We start from the raw sequence: 22,510 nt of genomic DNA on the forward strand, positions 1-22,510 counted from the left end.
CGTCGCCCCTGGTGGGCGTGCCGGGTAGATCCCGGTCGGGCGCATGCGGGAGTCTGTCTGACTGTCTCTCCCTGTTTCCAGCTTCAGAAAAATGAAAAAAAAAAAATCAATTCTGATAATCTTCTAATTGCAGTGTTTAGTCTTTAACATTTCATTTAATTACTTATATGAATAGACTTAAGTCTACCGTTTGTTTCCTTTTTTTTGTGACAGAGACAGAGAGACACAGATAGGGACAGACAGACAGGAAGGGAGAGAGATGAGAAGCATCAATTCTTCATTGCGGCACCTTAGTTGTTCATTGACTGCTTTCTCATTCGTGCCAATGACCAAGTGACCCCTGCTCAAGCCAGTAACCTTGGGCTCAAACTGGTGAGCCTTGCTCAAACCAGATGAGCCCACACTCAAGCTGATGACCTCAGGGTTTTGAATCTGGGTCCTCCGTGTCCCAGTCCAATGCTCTATCCACTGCACCACCGCCTCCTTAGGCTACCGTTTTTTTCTTTATTTCCCCCCTCTCTTTTTGTTCCTTTATTACTCTTTTCCTGCCTACTTCTGGATTAACTGAATACTTTTTAGAGTTTTATTGTAATTTATTTATTGGGGTTAAAATAAAAATAAAACAGCTTTACTAAGATATAGCTGACATTCAATAAACTACACTTAAAATTTTTTTTATTGATCTTAGAGAGATGGGAGAGGGAGAGAGAGAGAGAGAAAATCTGTGGATTTGTTGTTACATTTATTTATAAATTCATTGATTTTTTTTTTTTAACAGGGACAAAGAGAGAGTGAGTCAGAAAGAGGGATAGATAGGGACAGACAGACAGGAACGGAGAGAGATGAGAACCATCAATCTCAGTTTCACCTTAGTTGTTCATTGATTGCTTTCTCATATGTGCCTTGACTACAGGCCTTCAGCAGACCGAGTGACCCCTTGCTCGAGCCAGCGACCTTGGGTCCAAGCTGGTGAGCTTTTTTTGCTCAAGCCAGATGAGCTTGTGCTCAAGCTGGCAACCTCGGGGTCTCAAACCTGGGTCTTCCGCATCCCAGTCCGACGCTCTATTCACTGCGCCATTGCCTGGTCAGGCTAAACTACACTTTTTGAAAGCTCACAATTTGATTAGTTCTGACATCTGTATATACCCAAGACACCATCACCACAATCAAAATAATGAATCTACACATTACCCCCAAATGTTTCTCAGACACATTACCTCCTTCCTGTTCTTGCCCCCCCCCCACACACCAGGCAGATATGCTTTCTGTCACTATAGATCAAATTTTCTATAAATTGAATCATATAGTATATACTCTATCATCTGGCTTCTTTCACCCAGCATAATTATTTTGAGGTTCATCCATGTTGTTGCATATATCAACAGTTCATTCTTTTTATTATTATATAACACTATTTTTATATACCACAATTTGTTAACCATTCATTTTGTATTTTTTTATTTTTCCAAAATTAGAACTGAGGAGGCAGTCAAGTTCCCACATGCGCCTGACCAGGGTCCACCCGGCATACCCGCCAGGGGGCAATGCTCTGCCCATCTGGGGTGTTGCTCCATTGAGGCGGGAGCCATTCTAGCGCCTGAGGCAGAGGCCATGGAGCCGTCCTCAGCGCCCAGGCCAACTTTGCTCCAATGGATCCTTGGTTGCAGGAGGGGAAGAGAGAGAGAGGAAGGAGAGGGGGAAGGGTGAAGAAGTAGATGGATGCTTCTCCTGTTTTTCCTGACCGAGAATCTAATCCAGGACTTTTACAAGCTGAGCCAACACTCTACCACTGAGCCAAATGGCCAGGCCAATCATTCATTTTTTTGATGGATATTAAGGTTTTTTTCAGTTACTACCAAGTTGTTAAGAATATTCTTGTACAATTCTAACTGTGGACATGTGCTTTTTTATTGCTCTTGGGTAAATAAAGTGTAATGGCTAGGCCTTGTACTCAATGTATGTTCAACATTTTAAGAAACAGCTAAAATGTTTACTATGTGCTTGTATCATTTTATCTTCCCACCAATAGTGTATGAGAGCTATACTTTATATCTGCATTGATACTTTGTATGGTCTTCTTAATATCAGACATTCTAAAGGTGTGTAATAACATCACATTATAGTTTTAATTTGCATTTCCCTTATAACTCATGGTATTAAACATCTTCTGACATATTCCTTTTCTATCTGTAAACATTCATTGGTGGAAGTATCTCTTCAAATCACTTGCCCATTTTATCACTGGTTTATTTTTCCATTTTAAGTTTTGAGAATACTTTATATATTCTAAATACAAAACCCATATTAGGTTTATAACTGGCAAAATTTTTTTCCCACTCTTTGACTTGTATTTTCATTTTCATTTGTTTTTAAAGGTTTTTTTATTGATTAATTTTTAGAGAGAGAGGGGGCAAGAAGCATCAACTCATAGTTGTTTCCTTTTAGTTGTTCATTGATTATTTCTCATATGTGCCTTGACTGGGGTAAGCCAGGATTTTGAACCGGCAACCTCAGCGTTCCAGGTTGACTCTCTATCCACTGTGCCAACACAGGTCAGGCAGTCTTTTCATTTTCTTAAGTGTCTTTTGAAAAGTATAAATTCTTCATTTTGATAAAGTTCACTATATCAATATTTACTTTCATGGTTTGTGTTTTTGCTTTTTTTTTTTTTATGTGCCTTGACCACGGGCCTTTAGCAGACCAAGTAACCCCTTGCTTGAGCCAGCGACGTTGGGCTCAACCAGATGAGCCCTCGCTCAAGCTGGCGACCTCCGGGTCTGGAACCTGGGCCCTCTGCATCCCAGTCCGATGCTCTATCCACTGCGCCACCGCCTGGTCAGGCCATGGTTTGTGTTTTTGATGTTGTACTGGCCTGGCATAATCACAAAAATCTGATGCTTTTTTCCTAAAAGTTGTGTTTTTTTTTTGTATTTTCCTGAAGCTGGAAATCGGGAAGCAGTCAGACAGACTCCCGCATGCGCCCGACCGGGATCCACCCGGCATGCCCACCAGGGGGCGACGCTCTGCCCACCAGGGGGCGATGCTCTGCCCATCCGGGGCATCGCTCTGTTGCGACCAGAGCCACTCTAGTGCCTGGGGCAGAGGCCAAGGAGCCATCCCCAGCGCCCGGGACATCTTTTGCTCCAATGGAGCATCGGCTGCGGGAGGTGAAGAGAGACAGAGAGAAAGGAGAGGGGGAGGGGTGGAGAAGCAGATGGGCGCTTCTCCTGTGTGCCCTGGCCGGAATCGAACCGGGGACTCCTGCACGCCAGGCCAATGCTCTACCACTGAGCCAACCGGCCAGGGCTCTAAAAGTTTTATAGTTTTAAGTTAATGCACTTACATTTTTTATCCATTTTGTGTTAATTTTTGTAATATGGTGCAAGTTCATTTTTTTCACATGAATAACAATTTTTCCAGGAATATTTATTGAAAAAATGTATCATTTCCCCACTGAAATGCTTTTGTATCTTTGTCAAAAATCAATTAACCTGTATGTGTGAGTCTATTTCTGGAGCCTCTATTCTGTTCCATTAATCAATTTGTCTGTCTTGATGCCAATATCACACTGCTTTCTTTCTTTTTTAAACTATCATTACTAAGCTTTGATTAGTGTACCTTATAGGCTTGATTATTGTGTTTATAATAAACTTTGGAAAAAGGTAGTGTAACTCTGGCTTTGTTCCTCAGTTATTTTAGCTATTTTAGGTCCTTTGCATTTATATAATATATAAATTTTAGAATTATATTTTCAATTTCTGTAAAAATACCTGCTGAGATTAATTTTTTTTTAATTTATTGACTTTTAGAGAGAGAGAGGAAGGGAGAGTGAGAGAGAAAGAGAGAGAGAAACATTAATTTGTTGTTTCATTTAGTTATGCGTTCATTGGTTGATTCCTGCATGTGCCCTGACTGGGATCAAACCTGCAACCTTGATGTGTATTGAGTCAATGTTCTAACCAACTGAGCTATCTGGCCAGGGTACCTGCTGAGATTTTTATTGGGACTGAATCTGTAGATTAAATTTGGCAAGAATTGACATCTTCATAATATTGAATGTTATGATCAAAGAACATACTATATCTCTCCTTTCATTTACATCTTCTATCATTTTTTCTCAGTAATGTTTTATAGTATTCAGCATGGAAGACCATATCTTCTGTGAGACTTATCTCAAAATAATTTTATATTTGTTGATGCTATTGTAAATGGTGTTGTTTTGAGATTTCAATTGTTCATTGTCTATTGCTAGTATATAAAAATATAATTTATTTTTGTATTCTGATCTTATATACTGCTACTTACTATAGTAAGTTATTAATTACATTTTTTTTAGCTTTCACCATATTTTCTACATAGACACATGGTTTTTTTTACTAATTTGGATGACTTTTATTCCTTCTTTCTGGCTTGATTTTATTAGCTAGAACTTCCAGTATTTGTTAAATAGAAGTGATGAGATTAGAATTATTTGTCTTGTTCCTGATCCTAGGGGAAAATGTTCTTTCACCATGAAGTGTGATTTTAGCTACAGATTTTTTTCTTAGATGCCCTATACCAGATTAAATTCCTTTCTACTCCTATTATACTGGAGTGATTTCAGGAATGGATGTTGAATCTAATCTAATGCCTTTCCTGTGTCTCTTAATTATATACAGGCAGTTCCTAGGTTACAAACAAGGTAGGTTCTGTAGATTTGTTGTTAAGTCGAATTTGTATGTAAGTTGGAACAGGTACATTTACCTATCAAATGCAAGTTAGATGTTTGTCTTAACATAGTATTTATTTTATACCTTTCTGTGCATATAAATACTTAAACATTTTCCAACCTACAGAACCTATCTTGTTCGTAACTTAGGGACTGCCTGTAGTTTTTATTTTTATTATGTTGAATTAATTACTTTTAAATGTTAAATAAACTTCCTTTAAATTTTTTTAAAAATTATTTTTGAGAGAGAGAAAGAGAAACATCAATTTGTTGTTCCACTTATTTATGCACTGACTGGTGCTTCTTACGTGCCCTGACGGGATGGGACCTGCAACCTTGGTGTGTCAGGACAATGCTCTAACCAGCTGAGCTACGTGGCCAGGGCTAAATAACGTTTATTGCTAACAGTTCTGGAGGCTGGAAAGTTCAAGATTAATGTGCTGGCAAATTCAGCATCTGGTGAAGGCCTCCTTCCTGATTTAGAGATGGCTGTCTGTTAGCTATGTCCTTACATAGCAGAAAAACCTCAAATGTTAAATAAACCTTCCATTCCTAGGATAAACTTTATTTGGTCATGATGCAGTATCCTTCTGGCATACTAACAGATTCAATTTGATAAAATTTTGTTAAGTTTTGCATCCACGTTTGCGAGGAATATGGGTCTGTGGTTTTATTTTCTTGTAATACCTGCTTTTGTTAACACAGTAATACTTCTCTCACAAACTGAGTTGGGAAGTATTTTCTCTTCTTTAGTTCTCTGTCAGAGTGTATGCAGAATTGGTATTATTATTTCCTTAAATGTTTACAAGAACCTCCCAAAGAAGCTGTCTTGGGCTAAAGTTTTCTTTGGGAGAAGGTGTGTGATGGAGGTAAGCGGGTCTTGATTCCATGTAACTATTAACAAAGTCCTAACTGTTGTTCTTTAATGGGTCTATGGGTTCTTGTACATTATTAGCAACAACTACCTAATAAAATCAGGCCATACATGGATGAGACTGTGTCATTAACCAAGATTATGAGAAATCTAATTCTATGTGCCTGAGATAAAAATAACAAATAGTTATATTCGCTTACCTGAGCCATTCCATCATATCTAGATTCGATATTTTTTCTTGTATAATCAACAAAACCTACCCTTAATTCTCATTTTCTCAAACCTTAGAGTTATTTCTGGTTTATTTTTCTATATTCCCTAAATTTTAATAGGTTGTCAAGATTTGTGATTGTTGCTTTTTTCAAATGTATTCTCCAATTTTACTTCACTATTTCTATTGCCTCCATACTAAAAAAGGCTTCATCTCACATTTTGATTACCACAATTTGATAATCAGGCTAAATCCAAATTTCAATTCTGTTGCTTCCTAGACAAGATAACATATGTAAAGACCCTAGAATAATACCTAATAGTAGATATCAATAATTTTGATTCATTTCATTTTTCATGGTCTCCCTCACTACAATGTACCCTCTTCAGTAAAAATCTACAATTCCCTGCAATTGAACAAAAACAAATGACATAATATTTGTGTAATTTAAAAGAGTAATACCAAAGGGTGTAAAGAAAACTTGAGCAATCTCACATAGGATTATAGAGATTGGTCATTTTAGCTGAATTAATTGGCCAGAATGAACTTCAGAAGACTTTTTTTTCCTGATGAAATGACAGAAAATAGTGTCACTTGGTGACAGAGAAGAATTAGCCTGTCAAGAGAATAAATGAATCAGCTAGCTCTCTTCATCTAATTTTTTTAAAATTTTCAAATTATATCTTGACTTATTTATAGAATCAGAACAAAATAAGATTGATTTTTACAGCTTACTGAGTAAACCCACTTAGAATAGTTCTTTAAATGTCATTTTAGTATTCTGAGATTCTCGTTTTAAAATTCCATGAAAACTTGAACAGTACTAAACCTTAACTTTTTTGGTTAAAATATATATAAGCAAGTGATCCTTTGCTGACAGTTTGCTTTGTTCTACATTTTGAGAATAAAAAGGCCTGACCTGTGGTGGCGCAGTGGATAAAGCGTCGACCTGGAAATGCTGAGGTCGCCGGTTCGAAACCCTGGGCTTGCCTGGTCAAGGCACATATGGGAGTTGATGCTTCCAGCTCCTCCCCCTTCTCTCTCTCTGTCTCTCTCCTCTCTCTCTCTCTGTCTCTCCCTCTCCTCTCTAAAATGAATAAATAAAAAAAATTTTTAAAAATATTAAAAAAAAATATTAAAAAAAAAAAAAAAGAGAATAAAAAAATTTTAGAATAAATTTGACTATGTTTAGTTGATGAACTTCACAGGCCAGAACTCTGTTTCACAGTCGCTGATTGTATTGTCTAATCTAAACCTGCTATCTCACTAACATACCCCTACATCACAATATGAAAAAAATAGCTGTCAGAAGAGATGGTGTTTGGGAGGGCTGGGTGCAAAAGGTAAAGGGGTTAAGAAAGAACAAAACATTTATAGACAAGACAACAATTCAGGGATTGCAGGAGAGAAAGGGGATGGGGGAGGTGAAAGGGGTAGAGAGGGAATACGTGATAATAGAGACTTGACTTGGGGTGGTGAACACACAATGCAATATACAGATGATGTAGAATTGTGCACCTAAAACCTGTATAATTTTATTAAACCAATGTCACCACAATAAAGTCAATAAAAAATTTTAAAATATGAAAAAAATTAATGATGAAAATAATCCAAGCTAACATTTATTAGGCCTTTACTGTGTGTCAGGTAATGCACCAAGTAGTTAACAAGCATTATTTCATTTACTCCCCACAGAACCTTTTAAGGAAATTCTATTATCAAACCCTGTATCAAAAAAATATATATCCAATTGGGGGGGTGGAGGTTGGAGGATGGGAGCAAAGGGGACGGAGGTGGGGTGGAGGGAGACTTTACATGGGGTACGGGGGGCATGATGCAGTAAAGGATGTTACATTGAATGGGACACTTGCAACCATGTCAACAAAATTAATTAAATATAAAAATTTTTAATTAAAAAAGTAATCCAAGCCTAGTAATTTAAAATTTCTTAAAATATTAGTACAAGAATAATGTCTTAGAGTTTATCTAATAAAATTTGAAGTCTTCTGTAAATTATTACAGCTGGGAAAACAGAGACTTAGAAAAGTGATGGGACTAGCTTAAAACCACACAATGAATGAGTGGTGTACATAGGATAAAAAACAGGAAGTCTGTCTACAGAGTCTGCATTCTTACCCATTGTGTTATGCTCATGCCAAGAAAGCAGTACAACGGGTGTGTGTGGTGGGGGTGGGGTCGTGGGAAGGGAATACCAACTCATTCATAAGGCTTTACCTACTGGTAAAATCGACAGAACCTTTTATCCAATTATTTGAGAACCACAATCCTGAGCAGTAGAAATATGTTGGAAGCCAAAAAGGCAGGACTGATAGTATTTTCTATATTTAGTGAATTTGTAATTTTTAGCTGGCAACTGGCAGTAGAACATGGTGATGATGGATAACTGAGGAACAGATATTTTGTCCCATGTGAGCTGTACAGGGTTTTTATTTAAATTACTTTAGTTCCTTTTTTTCTTTTTCTTTTTCTTTTTTTTAGCAAGAGAGAGATAGAGACAGGAAGGAAAAGAGATGAGAAGCATCAACTCATAGTTGTGGCACTTAGTTGTTCATTGATTGTTTCTCATATGTGCAATCAATAACCAGGGGGATCCAGCAAAACCAATGACCCCTTGCTCAACCCAGAGACCTTGGGCTCAAACCAGCAACCCTGTGCTCAGGCTGGAGACCTTGGGGCTTTGAACCTGGGCCCTCAGGATCCCAGATCAACACTCTATCCACTGCACCACCACCTGATCAGGCTAAATTACTTCATTTTCTTTTAAATTGATATATGCTAGCAGCTTTCCTCCAAGAATTACCTGGAGTTAAGAAGATCACAGAGTTAGGTTTTCAAATGATTCTTGGGTACTAAATGCAATACAGCTATCTCAGACTGTTGTGGTTTAGAATTCACTTAGTGAACTAATTCATGCTTGATCAAGTTAGGGCTGTTTTGATTTCTGATTATTAAATACTCTAGTCAGTGATGTGCAAGTAGCACTCCCATTGTTGTAAATGACAATGAAGAATCAAGTAACAGTATTCATGCACATGTAATCCTCTTGATTAAGATAAATACAGATATATCTTGTCATTCTGTTAAATTGTCAAAAGTACAGAAGGTTTCTGACAGAACAGAACATGATTTAACATTAATATTCAGTACCCCTAGATCAAATTCACATTTAGTTGTATAATGGCAGTTAGAATTTTAGTTTTATGAAGGCTTTTAAAAGTATTTATTGATTCCAGCAAAATTATACATGGACTCTGAAATATTAAAAAATTAGTTGAATAACATACATTTTAGTGAATCTCAACACTAAACCATACAACCATCATGGACATTTTTGTGGAAAGGAGTCACAGACGCTGACCATTAAAGTCCAGGAATGGACCCATAATGCTCTTTAAACTGCAGCTGAGCCTGACCAGGCGGTGGCACAGTGGGTAGAGCGTCGGACTGGGACGCGGAAGACCAAGGTTTGAAATCCCAAGGTTGCCATCTTCAGCACACGGTCACCGGCTTGAGCAAGGGGTCACTCACTACACTGTAGCCACCCCCCCCCACCCCAGTCAAGGCACATATGAGGAAGCAATCACTGAACAGCTAAAAAGCTGCAATTAGAATTGATGATTCTAATCTCTCTCCCTTCCTGTCTGTCTGTCCCTATATGTCCCTCTCTCTGACTCTCTATTTGTCTCTATCAAAAAGAAAATAAACTGCAGCTGAAAACTTTCAGTTCCCGCAAATCCTCTCCTTTCTGCCTCCTACTGCCTGCTCTCCACTCCCACTGCACAATGCTCTCGATACTCCTGCCCTTCCTCCCAGAAGGGCACACTCACCTTCCACTCTGCCCAAAATACCTCCTCTTATAGCAACTAACTAGCGACCATACCTTGGACTAAGTAAAAGCTGCTCGATATATAAATGATCATTATTATTTGTGATGAAATGTGTATTATGAAATAAAAATTCATAACAAATGACATATACAGGTTCAATCTTGTCATAACTTTCCATAAACCTTCTCATACAAAAATTTACAAAGTTTAGTATTTTCAATTTGATAAAAAATTCAAAAGAACTTAAAATCATACAACCTTTATTGCTTAAGGACAATATATTTTGTAACAAAATATACAGAATTATAAATATAGGATAATAATAATCTCTCCATTAATTGTTGATTTTTCAAACACATCAGGAAAGTCATGCCTGACCAGGTGGTGGTGCAGTGAATAGAGCATCTGCCTGGAATGCTGAGGACCCAAGTTCAAAACCTCAAGGCCGCTGACTTGAGCATGGCTTCATCCAGCTTGAGTGCGGGGTTGCCAGCTTGAACGTAGGAACATAGACATAACCCCATGGTGGCTAGCTTGAAGCCCAAGGCTGCTGACTTAAGCCCAAAGTCACTGGCTTGAGCAAGAAGTCACTTGCTTTTCTGGAGCCCTCTGATCATGACACATATGAGAAAGCAATCAATACACAACTAAGGTGCCGCAACAAAGAATTGATGCTTCTTATCTCTCTCCCTTCCTGTCTGTCCCTATCTCTCTCTCTCACTAAAAAATTAAAAAAAAGAAAGTCATGATGATCGAAGCAGTAGAGTTACAGCAAGAAAATTTGGATTAGAGTTTCTATTGAGGTCACTTATTAGATGTATTGTCTTGGAAAGCCAGGTAACTTCTGTGAACTTGTTTTATATGTAAAATTGACATATTAATGATTTTCTTTACATTTTCAAATGAAATGGACTTCTTCTGAACTTCATTGCTACACCTGACACTCCTGGTAACTCCTCTGTTTTTTGTTTTACTTTATTGATTGATTTTAGAGAGACAGAAAGAGAGGAAGGGAGACCATGAGAAAGAAAGAAGCATTCATTTGTTGTTCCACTTAGGTGTGTGTTCATTGGTTGCTTCCCGTATGTGTCCTGACCAGGTCTTGAACACTCAGTGTGGTGTTTTGGGACAACATTCTAATTAACTGAGCTAACCTGCCGGGGCCCCTCCTCCATTCTTGAATCCCTTTTTGCATGGCTCCATTCTCTCCCTGTATTTTCATGTCTCTGACCATTCCTTCCTGATCTTCTTTGAGGGCTTCTTTGCCTCTCTAGACTTCTTTTTGTTTTAATCTTATTTAGATAATCAGTTTTAATGGGGTGACATTGATCAATTAGAGCACATAGATTCTGAGAAAACATCTCCAGATCATTTTGACATTTGATTATGTTGTATACCCATCACCCAGTGTCAAATTGTCCTCCACCATCTCTTATTTGGTTTTCTTTCTGCCCCTCCCCTCCCTCTCCTCCGTTCCCCTCCTACTGGTAATCACCGCACTCTTGTCCATGTAAATGAGTCTCAATTTTGTGCCCCATCTATGTATGGAATCATACAGTTCTTAGTTTTTTCTGATTTACTTATTTCACTCAGTATAATGTTATCAAGATCCATTCATTTTGTCATAAGTGATCCTATGTCATCATTTCTTATGGCTGAGTAGTATCTCATAGATATATGTACCACATCTTCTTTATCCAGCCATCTATTGAAGGGCTTTTTGGTTGTTTCCATTCCATGTCTGGGCCACTGTAAACAATGCTGTGATGAACATGGGGTTGCATGAGTCTTTACGTACCAATATTTTTGAGTTTTGGTGGTATATACCCAGTAGAGGGATTGCTGGGTCATATGGTAGTTCTGTTCTTAATTTTTGAAGAACCATCATAAATTCTTCCATAGTGATTGTACTACTTCACATTCCCACCAACAGTGAATGAGGGTTCCTTTTTCTCCACAGCCTCTCCAATACTTGCTATTACCTGTCTTGTTGATAATAGCTAATCTAACAGATGTGAGGTGGTATCTCATTGTAGTTTTGATTTGCATTTCTCTAATAGCTAGTGAAGATGAGCATCTTTTCAAATATCTATTGGCCATTTGTATTTCTTCCTGGGAGAAGTGTCTATTCCTGTCCTCTTCCCATTTTTTTAATTGGATTGTTTGCTTGTTTATTGTTGAGTTCTGTGAGTTCCTTGTATATTTTGGATATTAGACCCTTATCTGAGCTGTTGTCTGAAAACATCATCTCCTATTTAGTTGGCTGTCTGTTTTGTTGTCAGTTTCTTTTGTTGTGCAAAACCTTCTTAGTCTGATGCAGTCCCATTCATTTATCTTTGCCTTCAGTTCCCTTGCCTTTGGAGTTAAATTCATAAAATGCTCTTTATGGCCAATGTCCATGAGTTTAGTACCTATATTTTCTTCTATGTAATTTATTGTTGCAGGTCTAATATTTAGGTCTTTGATCTATTTTGAATTATCTTTGGTACAAGGGGACAAACTGTAGTCGAGTTTCATTCTTTTGCACGTGGCTTTCCAGTTTTCTCAGCACCATTTATTGAAGAGACTTTTTTTTCTGCATTGTGTGTTTTTGGCTCCTTTATCAAAGGTGATTTGACCATATATATGTAGTTTTATTTCTGGGCTCCCTGTTCTGGTACATTGATTTGAGTGTCTATTTTTCTGCCAGTACCATGCTGTTTTGATTATCGTGGCTCTATAATATAATTTGAAGTCAGGTATTGTAATGCCCCCAGCTTCATTCTTTTTTTTTAGGATTTCTTTAGCTATTCCAGGTTTTTTATACTTCCATATAAACCTGATGACTTTCTGTCTCATTTCTTTAAAAAATGACATTGAAATTTTGATGAGAATTGAATTAAATTTGTATATAGCTTTGGGTAATATGGTCATTTTGACTATAGCTATTTTTCCTATCCAAGAACAAGGAATATTTTTCCTTTTCATTGTATCTTTTCCAATTTCCCTTAACAATGCTTTGTAATTTTCATTATATAGGTCCTTTACATTCTTTATGTTTATTCCTAGGTATTTTTTGTTGTTGCAACTGTAAAAGGAATTATTTTTTTTAGTTTATTTTCTAATGTTTCGTTGTTGGCATATAAGAAAGTAGTAGACTTCTGTATATTAATTTTCTATCCTACAACCTTACTATATTGGTTTATTGTTTCTATTACTCTTGTTGTGGAGTCTTTGGGGTTTTCAATGTACAAAATCATATCATCTGCAAAAAGTGAAACTTTATTTCTTCTTTCCCAATATGAGTGCCTTTTATTTCTTTCTATTGTCTGATTGCTCTGGCTGGAACTTCCAGCACTATGTTGAATAAGAGTTGAGAGAGTGGGCAGCCTTGTCTTGTTCCTGATTTTAAAGGAAAAGTCTTCAGTTTTTTGTTATTTAATATGATGTTAGCTGATGGTTTGTCATAAATGGCCTTTATTGTGTTGAGATATTTTCCTTCTATACCCATTTTATTAAGTGTTTTAAACATAAAATGATGTTGTATTTTATCAAATGCCTTTTCTGCATCAATTGATAAGATCCTATGGTTTTTGTTCTTTGCTTTGTTGATATGGTATATTATGTTAACTCTTTTATGTATGTTGAACCATCCTTGTGATTCCGAGATAAATCCCACTTGATTATGATGAATTATTTTTTTAATGTGTTGCTATATTCTATTTGCTAGTATTTTGTTTAGGATTTTAGCATCTGTATTCATTAGAGATATTGGTCTGTAGTTTTCTTTTTTTGTGTTGTCCTTGCTAGGTTTTCGTATGAGGGTTATGTTGGCCTCATAAAATGTTTGGAAGTATTGCTTCTTCAATTTTTTGGAATACTTTGAGTAAAACAGGAACCAAGTCTTCTTTCAATGCTTGAGAGAATTCACTAATATAGCCATCTAGCCCTGGACTTTTATTTTTTAGGAGATTTTTAATAGTTGTTTCTATTTCCTCCCTGCTTATGGGTATATTTAAGCTTTCTACTTCTTCATGACTCAGTCTAGGAAGATTGTATTGTTCTAGAAATTTATCCATTTCTTCTGGATTGTTAAATTTGGTGGCATACAATTTTCTATAGTATTCTATGTAATTCTTTGTATATCTATGATATCTGTAGTGATTTCTCCTCTTTTATTTTGGATTTTGTTTATATGAGTCCTTTCTCTTTTTCCTTAATGAGTCTTACCAAGGGTTTGTCAATTTTGTTGATCTTTTCAAATAACCAGCTCCTTGTTTTATTGTTTTTTTCTATAGTTTTTCTGTCCTCTATTTCACTTATTTCTGCTCTGATTTTTATTATTTCCTTTCTTCTGCTGGTTTTGGGTTGCCTTTGTTCTTTTTCTAGCTCCTTTAGATGTGGTGTTAAGTTGTTTACTTGGGCTATCTCTTTGTTTGTTCATATAAGCCTGTAGTGATATGAACTTTCCTCTTATTACTGCTTTTGCTGCATCCCAGAGATTCTCATATATTGTATTGCCATTTTTTGTTTGTATGTATCTTTTGATCTCTGCTTTTATTTCTTCTTTGACCCACTCATTTTTTAGAACTATGTTCTTTAATTTCCACATTTTTGTGAGTTTGTTTACTTCTCTTTTGTAGTTGAATTCTAATTTCAAAGCCTTAAGCTCAGAAAATATGCTTGGCATAATTTCAATCTTCCTGAACTTGTTGATGTTAGTTTTGTGGCCCAACATATGGTCAATTCTTGAGAACGTTCCATGTACACTGGAGAAAAATGTATACTCTGGTGTTTTGGGATGAAATGTCCTATAGATGTCTATCATATCAAATTGTTCTAGTGTTTTAATTACGGTTATATTTCTTTATTGATTTTCTGTTTGGATGAACAATCTAGAGTTGTCAGCAGTATATTGAGGTCTCCAAGTAAGATTGTATTTTTTGTCAGTTTTTATTTTTAGCTCAGTTAGTAGATGTCTTATATACTTTGCTGCTCCTTGGTTTGGTGCATATATATTAAGAAGTGATATGTCTTTTTGATTCAATGTCCCCTTTATCATTATGAAATGACCATCTTTGTCTCTGATTACCTTTGTTGTCTTGTAGTCAGCATTGTTAGATATGAGTATGGTTACACCTGCCTTTCTTTGAATGTCATTTCCTTGGAGAATCGTTTTCCAACCTTTCACTTTGAATTTGTTTTTATCCTTGTAGCTAAGATGTGTTTCTTGAAGGCAGTATATGGTTGGATTTTCTTTTTTGATTCACTCTGCTACTCTGTGTCTTTTTTTTGGTGGGTTCAATCCACTTACAGTTAATGTAATTATTGACACTTGAGGGTTTCCTATTGCCATTTTATATATTGCTTTCTGATAGCTCTGTATCTTGTTTGGTTCTTCTCTTTTGTTTTTCTGTCATTTGTTTTTGTTTGGTTGTATTCCATATTTCTTTCCTCTACTTCTTCTTTTTTTAAGCCATGTGTTTCTATAGTGGTTTTTTCAGGGGTGGTTACCATTAGGTAATAAAAAGAATATATATCATATTCCTTGTAGTACATTATCTTATGAGTGCTTCTGCACTCCATCCTCCTTTGCTACTGTCAATCTTGTCCTCTCCCCTTTTTTGTTTTTGCTGTCACAGATTAACCTTGTTTTTATTTTGATCTTGTTGAAACTTTTACTTGTAATTTTGTTTTGTTTTGTTCTTTATGTCTGGTTGAATAACCCTCTTTAGTAGTTCCTGAAGTGGGGGTTTTCTGATGATAAATTCCCTCATCTTTTCTCTATCTGTGAATCTTTTTATTTCTTCTTCATATTTGAAGGATAGCTTTGATTGATTTAGTATTCTTGGCTGGAAGTTCCTCTCTTTCAGTGCTTTTAATATTTGGGTTCACTGTCTTCTGGTTTGCAGAGATTCTGCTGAGAAATCTGATGATAGCCTAACGGGCCTTCCTTTATATGTTGTATTCTTCTTTTCCCTGGCTGCCTTGAGGATTTTTTCTTTGTCATTGGTTTGTGATAATTTCATTATGATATGTCTTATAGTAGGTCTGTTTTGGTTAAGGTAACTCAGTGTTCTGTTTGCTTCTTAAATTCAAGGCTCTAATTCTTTCCACAGGCTTGGGAAGTTCTTGTCTATTATTTGTTTAAATATGTTCTCCATTCCATTTTCTCTCTCTTCTCCTTCTGATATACCCACTATTCTTATGTTCCTCTTTCTGATAGAGTCAGACAATTCCTATAGGGCTTTCTCATTTTTTTTTTTTAATTTGTGAATCTCCCTCCTCTTCTTTCTGTAGTGTCTCTAGTTGCTGGTCTTCTATGTCACTAATTCTCTCCTCTATCTGGCCTATTCTATTAGCTAAGCTTGTTACCTTGTTTTCAATTCATGTATTGAATTTTTCATCTGTTTGGTTCCTTTTTATAGTTTCAATTTCCTTGGTGATGTATTCCTTTTGTTCATTGAATTGTTTTTTGAGCTCTCTAAATTGCCTTTCCATGCTTTCTTGTATTTCCCTGAGTATTTTAGGACTTCAATTTTTAATTCTCTGTCATTTAACCCAAAGGTTTTCAAGCAACTGAAATTATTTTCTAGTGATTTTTCATCATCTATCTTAGCTATATCTCTGTCTTTTGTATCCATGATATTTTATTTCTTTTTCCTTAATGGCATTTGTGAGTGGTATGGTTAATATCACTAGTAAGAGATATTAAAACAAATAAAATAAAAATTTAAAAGACACAGTAAAAAAAATTAAAATTCTATTATAATAAGTGGAACAATAACTACAGAGAACAAGGAGCCAGAACTGAGGGAAAATGAGAAAGAGATAACAAATGAAGTAAAAAACATGCAAAATGCCACAAAGAAAAATATGAATCCAAAATAAAATAACTTGTTAATAAATGTAGATCAAATGAGAGAAAAAGAAAAAGAAAAAAGTTAAGGTTTTTGAAATGTAACACTCACAAAAAAACAAGAATGAAAAATGTAACAACTATGGATAATTAAGTTCAAAAGAAAAAGGAAAGAATGAAATGGAAAGAAGATAAAATGAACAAAGTGAGAAAGGAAGAAATAATAATAATGTTATAAGAAATGTAATTTTTTCCTGGTTATCAGAGGTAGCTTCTTCTTTTCTTTTTGGCAGGTAGTGCTGTACTACAGGTTTTGCCCCTGTGGGGCTCTTGAGCAGAGATTTGCTGATGTGTTGCTATGGCAATGTAATAGGCTGGGCCTCAGTCCCTTGTTAGGGCTTGGTGGCTCTGACAATGGGAGACTCAGTTGGTTTTCCAGGTGCCTCTCCCCATATCTCTCCCTCCTGAACTAGCAGCCTGGGGACTTAGCTGTGAGGTTGCCCCAGCCACTGCTTGCAGAGCAAGAGGCTCTATGAGCAGCTAGGTCCTTCCTCCAGTACCACTCAAAGCACAGTTCTGAGTAACGCTGTGCCAACCAGAGCTACCAGCTAGAGTAGGCTGGGCTGGGAACTGATTGCAGAACTGGTGCCCTTTTAAGGGCCCCCAGGCATGTCTAGTATGCTTCAGCACTCCACGGGTCTAATCTCCACAGGCTTCTCCCTTGTTCTCTGTTTAGTAGGCTGCAGCAAGCCACATGCAGGCCCAGCCCCCACAACTTCAGCAGTGCACATGCAGGTCTGCTCCCGCCCACTTAGGCGCACAGGCCAGTGATCTCAGTCAGAGCCAGGAATGCAGGTTTGCAGAGGCACCCTGCCTAGACAGCTCCAGGCCTAGGGATCCCGGCCCTTGTGTACTTCCCGTGCTGTTGTTCGGGGAACCAGGACTACACAAAACACTGGCTACAGCCTATGTAGATGTCCACTGCTGATAATCTTGGTCTAAGCCCCCCCACTAGTACAAGTGCCTGCGCCAGAGGCATCAGGTGGAGCCACTTGCACACCGCTTGCGATCACAGACCTGGGAGCACACAAAGCTGCTCTGGCACAAGCCTCCACGGGCACTGGCAACTTCTGTTTGAGCCCGCTGCCCATACTCGCCCCATGTCTGCCATCTCAGGCTGAGCCAGTGTGCTCTCTCCTCTCATCCACCCTATCCCAACCTCTTCCCTCTGCCCCAGATATTCTGTTTCTCTCGGTTCCAGACAAAAGTGGCCTTCCTCAGATCAGTGAGGAAAGTGAAATACTCCGTTCTCCGTCTTATTTCCTTCAGAGTGGATTATATATTCAGCCACCTTTTTACCCAATCATACCTTTGTCTGGTGTGATCTTTCAGGTGCTCCTGAGATTTTTTCTATCTTTAGTTGTTGAATTTGTTGAAATTTCAAGGGGAGATATTGGGAGCACCCCTCACAGCGTCATTTCTCTGACATCACTCCCTCTCTCCACTTTTTAGATGCGTTTGGTCCAGGGTTCAGTCTTTATTCTTTTCCCTTCCCTCTAGATTTTTTCTTTAGTGATTCATTACACCTTGGTAGTTTAAATGACCTCTTTAGCCTCATCACTCTCCACATGTCCCTCCCACTTTACCACCCACACTAAAATATTGACAAACCTGTAGCCTTTGCACAGCTAACTCCCTCAGTTTAATGTTCTTCCCATTCCCTTAATCCCTTAGATAACACCTACTCATCCTTTAGTTCTTAGGGAAATGGCTCTCCTCCAGCCTTTGACTTCATAAGAAGTCTCCTGTGTGTTTCTATAACAGCCCCATGCTTACCCTGATTATAGCATTTACCACTGTATATGGTAATGGCACCTCCTTGACCAGAATGTGAGCTCTTTAAGAGCAGAGACCATATTTTGTATACCATTATATGCATAGATCTTAGCATATGCCTGGAATATAGAAGACATACATAATTACTGAGTAAGTAAATCCAGCCACCTTCAAGGTGAAGCAATTTGTAAATGGTTAAGGACTGACTGATATAGTTTATGACTATAACAATGATCATTACACAGGTATATGATATAAAGAGAGTATACCATTTATTACACAAATATTTATTAAGCATCAACTATGTGCCAGTCACTCTGCCAGGCATTGAGAAATACAGCATTGAATCAACAGATGCTACACCTATTCTCAGGTTAATAGTCTCTTGGCAAAAAAACTTTCAACAAAAGCCTTGGATCAGGATTTGTAGTGGTTCAGTTTGCTTTGCTAGCTGCAAAGGCATGCAGGGTTGTCACATCAACCACACTCGATACAGAGTTGGAAGGCAGCATGCACCACACCCCAACCTTCCAGTTAGAAGCCTAAGATCAATGACTTCATTCTCAGTCCACATTTTGTGCTTCTCTTACTTCCACCCAGACTTTCATCTATACATCTGGTCAACTTTATGCTTTCTTCCCAGACCATAGGGGATAGGTTTCTTTCCAGGGCTTGCTCAATGTCTGCTACATAATAAATCATACTTCAAAACAAACCCCAAAAGGGGTTTATAATGATTTTCAATATCCATGTAGTAATGATCAAAACTGAGAAGTCCAAAAGATCCAATTCCTTTGTCTCAACTTTTATTCCCCTAATAAACTGTCAGTTCTCTATTTTTATTTTTTATTTTTTAATTTTTTTTTTTTTCATTTTTCTGAAGCTGGAGACAGGGAGAGACAGTCATACAGTCTCCCGCATGCGCCCGACCGGGATCCACCCGGCACGCCCACCAGGGGCGACGCTCTGCCCACCAGGGGGCGATGCTCTGCCCATCCTGGGCGTCGCCATGTTGCGACCAGAGCCACTCTAGCGCCTGGGGCAGAGGCCACAGAGCCATCCCCAGCGCTTGGGCCATCTTTGCTCCAATGGAGCCCTGGCTGCGGGAGGGGAAGAGAGAGACAGAGGGGAAAGCGCGGCGGAGGGGTGGAGAAGCAAATGGGCGCTTCTCCTGTGTGCCCTGGCCGGGAATCGAACCTGGGCCCTCCGCACGCTAGGCCGACGCTCTACCGCTGAGCCAACCGGCCAGGGCCCAGTTCTCTATTTTTAAATCTGCTATTAGACATTTACAGATTTTTAAATTAATCCTCTGGAAGCAATCTCAAATGCCAAATATTCGATCTTTGACTCCTTATATTATTTCCTCCCATTTTCATGCTTTTTACATAGATTAGTAAACATTTACTAGTCTATAAACATATGTGGAAATTACAGCTTTATTTAGCACAGAGGCCCTAGTCCCCCTTCCAATTTCATATGATTATGCTTGCCAGAAATACTCATATATATTCATTTGTATCACTATCATTTTGATTAATAAACTTGCAAAATGAGAAGCTATAAAGTTCAAAGTATTCACTTTAACAGTTTTCTCTTCAGAATCCTGATAAACATCTTTGAATTATGTAACCTTTTCAATAGGTACCAAAATCCAAGTATGATGAGGAGTAGTTACCTCACATGATATTGGGAAGCTATCTTAATGCAGTTTCTTCAGAGTTCCAAAATGATAAATGTTATCAGAATAATGATCTGAAGAATACTTTATTAGTAAAATAAGGTTTAAAAAGTTCCAGAGTAACTTTTAGCCATAATTGTTTTAATTTCTTATTACAGAGTAAATAATTCACAATTCTTTTGGCCTTCATCCAGGCCCACTAAGCTATAGTCTCTCTGGGGAAGACTTTAAACCACTCAAAGAAAACTGGTAAGTTCTCATTTGATAAAGTTATTCATAAAATTAACTTACATATGTAAATAAAATGTAAAGATTTTTTTAAAAAGCTACAATACATTAGAGAGAAGACCTCTGTTAGAGGAGTCTCTATTCCAAATAAAGGAGAAGGGTAACATTTTTGTGCATATCTTTAATATCTGATTTAATAAAATACAGGTACATTCTAATATCTACTTTTCAATTAAAACTATTGTGATATGTTGTTTTGACTGAAGGGTATAAAGAAAATATAGCCCTACGCAAATATGTAATTCAAACTAGAAGAACTTCATGGGCCCCTAAAGGTTCTCAGGGACTCCTAGGGATTATAAAAAAACATTTGGAGATTTTCTGAATTACAGTAAAGAACATTCTATCAAATCATGTCAGGTCTCACTCTAAAAAGGGAATAGTTAGACTGAGCACTCACTCCCTCACTGTACTTTAGAATTCTAAGTGAAGGTTAGTTAAACTTAATTCCTATACTCAGTAACCTGAATGCCAAAGCATTAAAAATTTTTTTTAATTTATTTATCGATTTGAGAAAGAGATAGAAACACTGATCTGTTCTTGTATATACCCTGACCAGGGATCAAACTTTTGCATATTGGAATGAAACTCTAACCAACCGAGCTATCCTGCTAGGATGCCAAAGGATTTTATATATGGAATCTCACAAAGTTCTCTTAATCTAGTACTGACTTTTCTGTCTGAGTAGGCAGATGAAAACTCCTTGGCTACCTTAAAAGGACAGCAGCAGCATAGTTCAGCTCCACTGTACTTTTCTAAGTGTGTAAGATCTCAGGAAAGCTATTTGAATTGTTATCAAGAGAGAATCCAAGATGGCGGCAGAGTAGGTGAAGCTACACTCACCTCTTCCCAGGATCGAACTGGAATTACAACTAAAATATAGAGCAAGCAACATGAATAACCAATTGAAGACAAGCTGAAGAAAAGTTTTATAAGCAAGGATTTATAGAAGAAGCCACATCAAAGGGAAAAGACACAAAAAGAGTTGGCCCTGCTCCCAAGGGCAATGGCTGAGATTCCAGAGGGATATTTCAATTGTAGAAAGGATGAGGGGTCCCTAACAAGCATGCAGTCTCACAGTCAAGCCAGGTTTCCCAGTCCAGAGCACCAGAGCTGGTAAGAGGCTCCTATACAATATATGGCTGTGAAAATCAGCGAGGAGTCTGTCCACCAAGGAGGGACAGGAGTCTGCTAGAGACACAGGTATCCTTTTAAATGGCCAGTATGCAAAATCTCATCACAGCCACTCACCCTGGGCTCGAGGGGAGGGAGAGTGGAGGGGCCTAGAATCTCAGGAGGAAAGACTGTAGTTTGTGTCTCCAGGACGAGAGCTGAAGGGATAGCTACCAAGATCTCTGTGCACACTCCCATACTGCAGATGCCATGTGGCATCAGCCTGGAAAAAAGCAGTAGCCCCACCTTCTGAATTCCCTCCTGACATACACATACTCTGAGGAGCTTTCAAACTTCTGAGGAGTCAGCTGAATGGGCCAATGTATAGAGGTCTGGGTAGATTCAGGGGGTGTAAGTGACTGAATTATGTGGCTTTGCAGCAGGGATCATTCCCCTTCACTTTCTGGTGAATCTGACTGTGCCTTCCCCTCATGAGAGATCTGCTAGCCCCACTCTCTGGACTCCTGATGGCTCCAACCTGCCAAGGTCTGAGTGGAATCTGGGACAGACTGAATTGTGTGGCTTTGGGATGAGGGGTGGGGCACTCCCCCACCTTTCCCCAAGCCTGATGGGTACCTCCCTTTCATGGGAGATCAGTTAGTCCTATGCCTCAAATCCCAGTGGCCCCACCCTGCTGAGATCCAGCTCCTAGCAGAATTTGAAACAGACTGAGTTGTGTCACTTTAAGACAAGGAGTCATTTTCCCCTCACACACCGGACTGGTGTAGAGCTCTCCCTTCACATGGCCAAATCTTGGTCTGTTTGGGCCTGATAAACTCTGCTGGCCTCACCCTGATGACTCCACAAAGGTGTGTATGCACCCTGCTGGTGGCAACTAAACATGGTATACCCTGGGTCATTTGCTGAGTGGCCTTAAACCCAGCACCAGCACCAAGTTTGAACCTTTATCAATCTGGTGAACACCACTCACCCCTACTGGTGATTCACTGAGAATCTATCTCAAGAACTCAAGTACTGCCAGAGGTGCTTCCAGTGACCGAGTCTAACAGGCAGTGAATAGGCGCAGCAGGCAGAGGCAAGTGGAGGTGGATCTCA

The 22,510-nt window shown here is 38.2% G+C and overlaps 1 protein-coding gene across 5 annotated transcripts in view; it reads right to left on the reverse strand.

Moving 5' to 3' along the window:
• The window catches only part of NEXN (nexilin F-actin binding protein), a 68,462-nt gene that overhangs the window by 24,297 nt on the left and 21,655 nt on the right, over nt 1–22,510 (reverse strand). The window lies entirely within an intron of this gene.

This window comes from Saccopteryx bilineata, chromosome 3 (genome assembly GCF_036850765.1).
Source record: "Saccopteryx bilineata isolate mSacBil1 chromosome 3, mSacBil1_pri_phased_curated, whole genome shotgun sequence".
In the NCBI taxonomy this organism is placed as follows: Eukaryota; Metazoa; Chordata; class Mammalia; order Chiroptera; family Emballonuridae; genus Saccopteryx; species Saccopteryx bilineata.